Source organism: Rhea pennata, chromosome 20 (assembly GCF_028389875.1).
Source record: "Rhea pennata isolate bPtePen1 chromosome 20, bPtePen1.pri, whole genome shotgun sequence".
Taxonomy (NCBI): Eukaryota; Metazoa; Chordata; class Aves; order Rheiformes; family Rheidae; genus Rhea; species Rhea pennata.
The window spans coordinates 12666279-12672508 of record NC_084682.1 but is presented as its reverse complement, the minus strand read 5'-3'; positions in this window follow the sequence as shown (position 1 = coordinate 12672508).

The following is a 6230-nucleotide window of genomic DNA, read 5'->3' as shown; positions in this document are numbered from 1 at the left end:
CCCTCAGTTCCACAACCTGATACAGGCATATGGGCCTAGAACAGTATCCAGGCACAAGCTTTAGATGCCTCTGATGAAAGATGAGCTAAACAGTGGCATAAGGCTAGTATTAGTCTCCCTCATGGGCATCTAAACTTTAGGCCATATCCAGCTGGAGCTGAACAGCCTTTGTATTGTACAGATGGATGCTGCTCATGCTCCAGATGAGTGAGCAGGCATCCAACATACTGTTAAGAATTGGAGAAGAATATGTACAAATAGTTGATTTGGAAAGCATTCATTCTGGTTGGTGCAAACTTCACTTAGGAATCATTTCTTCATTACCCAGCCACATCTGCATTGCTTTGCATCTCTCTTTTTCTTCTTTGTGGTTCATTCCAAACGTATCAGCTCATCTCAGGCTGCCTGTCAAAGTGCAGAAAGAAGTAATTTAAAAAACACCATCTTCAGACATCTGAAGGCAATAGCGGGCATGTGGGTGTCCTGAGAAACTATAGATTACACAATCCAGGAGAAATAAGAGAAATTAAGATACAGAGATACATGGGTTTTCTGGGAGCATGGTCCGATGGACTCCTCTGTGCCAGGGCCATGGAAAGCCAATAGGAGGTTTCCAGTTTATTGGCCAAATTCATTTGCCCTCCAGGTACATCTAAGGGAGGCAGAGAAATACCTCAGTGAGGCTTTTAGGAATATCACAGCAAACCCATCTCCAGTCTAGTGGCACTTGTGCTGCAGAGGAGGAGATCAGTCTCAGGGGAGAAGGTAATCTGGCTTGGGGAAGGGAGTGATGGATCCCACAGAGGAATGTTCCTTGCCTAATTATAGCTTTTATCCTCTTGCACAGATGACAGCTCTCTGGGAGCAGAGATCTCACACACAAGAACGATTGGACTGTAATGCTGAGGGATTTTGATACTGGCCATTTGGATGCCTAAATGTGTGATGCTGGTTAGAGCCATATGGATACAACACAGAGCTTCTGAGACAGTGCTGAGAAGAAACTGCAGTCCTGAATGTGAATTAACAGGAAGGTCTCCAAAGCAAAACATAAGCTGTCATACAGGAGATTAAAGATTAGAGTCCCCATAGGGATTCTCTAAAATTATCCCAAAATCATGCACAGAGGTAGAGTGTAACACAGTCTTGATGTCTTGGTGGGAGAACAATGCTGAGACAGAGAATTTAGATTTATTTTTAACTGAGAAAACTAGGAATCGATGGAAAGTACACCAGTGTGAAGGTCTCTGCTAACCCAGACAGAGCTGAGGTGCTGACATGTATAATCACAACAGTTACTGGGATGTTTTCAACTAAAACCTGAAGGATAATCAACAGATGCAGAGGAGCACACAGATCACAATTTAGTCTACCAAAACAGGACATCCTCTGAAGTCCTAAAATTTGGAAACCTAAAAAAAGAAATAGGGCTGAAACTGCTAATATTGTTATTGGAAATAAGGCAGATTGGAGAAGTATGTTTTGAAAGCTTTATTATCAACCACCCAGCAAAGTTGGTGGTGTGATTAAGTCATGTTCAGGGAAACCAGAGAAACTGTGTGGGTAGAAATACTGGGAAATTTCAATAGTGAACTTGCTAAAAGGAGATTAAGAAGAGGCGAGAAAAGAGTAAAATGCTAGTGAGCAGGAATGTGTTTACAGACACTGTGTGAAGTTTTGGAATAAATATAAACAACTTATTAAAAACAGATACTGAGAGATTCAAAAAGGATACAAATCAGAATAAAGAAGACTACTAGATATAAAAGATGTAAAAAGATCAGAAGGTAGACCTCATGTTCAAAGAAAAAGAAAAATAGAAAACTATGAATTCCAGAAAACAAAATGTAAAACCAGAAAAGGCATGTCAAAAATGATGTTACTAAGCAACTTTCCAAAAGACAAGAAGCATTACAAACTTTTTCACAGTTATCGGAAGTAGAAAGTATGCCAGAGTGTCTGTAGGCTGACAGAAGAAGGAGGTATACCAGACATGCTGAAGTGTTGAAGACAGGGAAGAACGAAGGAGAAACACTGCACAGATTCCTTGGAGTGCTTGTTGTGAAGAAGCTGTCTATAGTGCAGAAGCAGAAGTGGAGAGGATTTCCACATCAGAGTCTTTCTTTATGAGGGATGAAAGGAAGAAGTTGAACCTGAAGGGTCAAGGCAAAGGAGTCATAGATCTCATCAATCGAATAAACTGTTTCCATCCTCCAGGATCTGAGATTGTCTACTGAGAACAATAACCAAACGCCACTAGGACATTTCTGAACTGTTCATGACAGGCTGTAACCTGTTGGATGTCAAAGGAATGGAAAGAGGCACAGATGCTGTTGATTTTTCAAAGAATCATTCGCTGATCTAATGATCTACAGAGTTAACAGTCTGATTCCTGCATCTAGCATGCTGGTAGAAACTGTAATAAACATGGAATTATTGGAAGCTTGTGGATAAATATAATAGCTTGAGGAAGAGTTGATATGACTTTTATAGAGGAAAGCTGTGGTTCGGAAATCTGTTACAATCTTGGAAGGAGATAATGTGCGTGTGGACAATGGTGATCCAATTAATGTAATATAATTTGTAAAAACTTTCAAAAAATCCATCCCAAACTGCTTCCAAAGACACTGAGCTATCACAGATTGATAACTACCAAAGTTAGGATGCAAAGATAAGACTACTTGGTTAATTTTCAAATATACAGAGATAGCCAGTTGGATGCTATAAATATCTGAACTGGGGGTTAGATTTTTCAGCATATTCATAAGTGATGGAGAAAAAGAGGTAAATAACATGGTTGCAACATTTTCTGGTACTACAAAATAGTTTAGACCAGTCAAATCTAAAGGTGACTGGAAAAAGCTATAGAAGGATTTCAGGATGCTGAGTGAGTGGGAGATAAAATGGCAAATGAAATTCAGTGTTGATAAGAATAAAGTAAAGTACATCCCTAACTTTATACAGTGATAGACTCTAAAGTAGTTATTACCATTCAAGAGGTAGATCTGAAGGTAGATAATTCTCTGAAAACATCAGCTGAAAGTTCAGGGGCAATTAAAAAAGTAAATAGGCTTTAAAATTTAGTAGGAAGGGAATAGACTTACAAAAGAAAACATCATTTGGCACTGTATAAACCAGAGGGTGCTCACTGCTGTGTGCAGTTTTGGTTTCTTGAGCTCAAAAAATATATGAAAGAACTGGAAAAAGTTATGGGCATGAGCAACTTGAGTGGTCAGAGGTGTGGGGTGGCTTCCATACAAGAAAAGGCTGAATAGACTATGACTACATTTTGAAAAAGAGATTATGGAAGGGGTGCATAGGGTTGCATAAAAAAATGCAGATTGAATAGAGAATGATCAGGGAATGGTTGTTCAGCACTTCTCATTACACAAGAGATAGAGGCACCAAGCGAAAGAATGGTAAGTAAACTTATCTCAGGACGTTGTGAAATTAGAAGTCTAAATGGACTCAACAAGGAATTAGGCAAACTGATGGAGGAAATGAGCTATTAAAACTGACAATACAGGTAAGGCCTCTGGCTCAGGAGTTCCTAAATCACTACAGGCCGGAAGAAAAGCTCACTCATGGGAACCCAGACAGAACACACAGATAAGCTCACGATCAACTCCTGCTGTACAGACAGGAGTCAGTGAGCACTTGACAGAGGCCTTCCAAACATTCAGAGAAGCATCTCTAGCTTGTCCTAACTGTCTGCAGTGACCATGGAGATCTGTCCCATAGGCCTATGCAAGTGTGATCTGCAGAAGAAGTAGTGTTTGTACTTTCTTTCTTTGGCTCCAGATTCATAAAAGATGTGCAAAAAAAGCAAATCATATATTTCTATCTTATCTTTTCCATACAATGTAGAAAAAGTGCAAGCTGTTCTCTGTCTTACCTAGGATGTGTACAGATAGCAGTGCCTTGGAGGCTGTGGTCCTTCAGAACTTCTCCCAGTACTCACTGCTGAACTGAAGGGATGTGGATGTCTGGGAAAAGCAGCAAAGCATTCCTCCATCTCTAGAACCTCTCTGCTTTGATGCCCCTCCCTGACAGCAACATCCCATCCTTTCCATATAGTTGTATGAGAAGATAGCCTGGGATATATCTTCCTGAACCCCATTATCCCTGCTTGTGTAGACTAGACACATTTCCTAGAAAACAGTTCTGAGGTCCACATCCCAGCAAGATGTGGCTGAAGTTCCTTCAGGGTAGCTCCATCCCAGACACTGAGTAGTGGCCAACAGAGCTGAATGGATTAATATTAAAGGAGTGGGTTGCAGGATGCTTACACATAAAATGTGGATGCAGTCCAATCAGAAGTGCCTGCATGTGTTATTGCTTTGAAGGTGTGGATGGAGGAGATGGTGTTAAGCTGGTGGTCTTGCCATATGTTCTGTGAGTGATAGTGATTTGCTGTTAGGCATCTCTCTCCCTTGTGGCACTAATTCAGGCCAGGATTGAAATTTCTTTCTTCATCCCAGCATTTACAAGGATCCAAAGTACCATCAAAGCAAATAACTCTCAGAGAAAGTGCATGTTCTTTCGCCTAGTTTTGGCAAGGCTTTAGCCTTAACTCAGAAATGGTGATGCCACTCACATCTGTGGCAGACAACAGTTTTTATTCCTCTCCAGCAGTGTCAAAGAAACTGTGGAAGCTGGAGATGTGATGAGTGTATTTTGCTCATTTTATCACTAGCTCTTGTTCATCAAGGAATTTGAGGAATGGAGGAAGAGTCTGAAAACTCTTCTTTGTTGTGGGCTCATTCTGCTTGATTCTCTTTGGAGCTGCCATGGCCATCCTCAAATTGTTGGACCATCTTGAACCTTCCTAGTGCTAGTGAGTGAGGGTACAGGTGGTGGCAGAAGGAAAATCCAGCCAAAGGTATTGCTGAAATGCAGCCCCCTCTCAAAGGCTGAGGACCCCTATATGACAGCAGGTCCCTGTGCCACAATGGTATTTTCATTTGTAATCTTGTGAAAAAGTTAATTTGAGAAGGTTGAAACCCCAGATTGTTGCAGCAGAAACTTTTCCCTGACAGACATTGACACCCCAAATGGCTCAGCCCCAGGTACGATATGCCAGTTTTATCTAAAAGGGCTCAGCATCCTATTTCTTAGTATATTCAGTAGCCCAGAAAATGTCACTGAGTATGCGAGAAGTCAGATCAGAATTACTGTCCCAGAGCTCAGTTTAGGATACGTTGAAGGAGCTGGAAGCAGAAGGCACTGGTGCAGTTTTGTCACCTTGCCTGGAGTCAGGTGGGTACTATGTTATGGGGGTTAGATTTAATGCCTCAGTCTTACGGCAGACTCCAAAATCACTAGACTCCATCCTGTTAGGAACCAAGGCAAGCTCTGCCTTGAGGTGGAAAAGTACCATGTGAGTAGGTCATCTTAATGTCCCAGTTTTAAGGAGTCTAGTATGGAATGACTGTGGCTTTTTGTGCATCTGGTCCTAACCCCTGGAAATTTTTGGAGGCCTGATAGCATAACCTGGGGTGGCCTCCTCAGATATGATGCATATGTGTCCTCCCACCTAATCAGAAGAACATAGGCCCAGGACTGCTCCATCCTGTGCTTAGCTCCTGACAAAAGTATCTGGAGGTCCCTGTTTGGGGAAGAGAAGAGTCGGTCACTGGGGATGTGTTGGGAATCTTTGTAGGTCACCAGAAAGGGCTCCGGGGGCATAAGCAGCTGTAAGGGTCCAGATAAAGCAGAGCATTCCTACTAGAAAGAGAGAGAGCTTGTAATTACAAGTAGTGAAAATCAGATACCGCATTAATGAGAAATCTAAACAACCAGATGAAGGAGGAGGACTTTGTTAGAATCACAGGAGCTTTTGCTCTTAAAATCTGAAGATGTGTGACTCAGCAGAGGGATCTGGCCCTATTTCTGTCTCTAGGTGCTGTTGCTCTTTCCTCTACATGTAGGCCCAGCTGGGGAGGACTGCCACATGTCACAGCTTTGTGAAAGTCCTAATTGTGGCAGTGCTGCTATATCCTACCTATGATGTGTTGCTGATCTATTTCATGTGCCTGTAAAATGGGGAGAATCTTGCCTCTCCTGAGAGCTTCTGTGGAGCTGGATTTATCAATCTGGGCAGTGTTTGACTGGACTACAGTGAAATGAAGGAGAGAGACAACCCACAAAATGCAAATTCAGGAGCTGGAAACATCTCTCCATTCCACAGCTATAGTGCATGAAGAAAAGCAAGCAGTTACTTCAGCTGT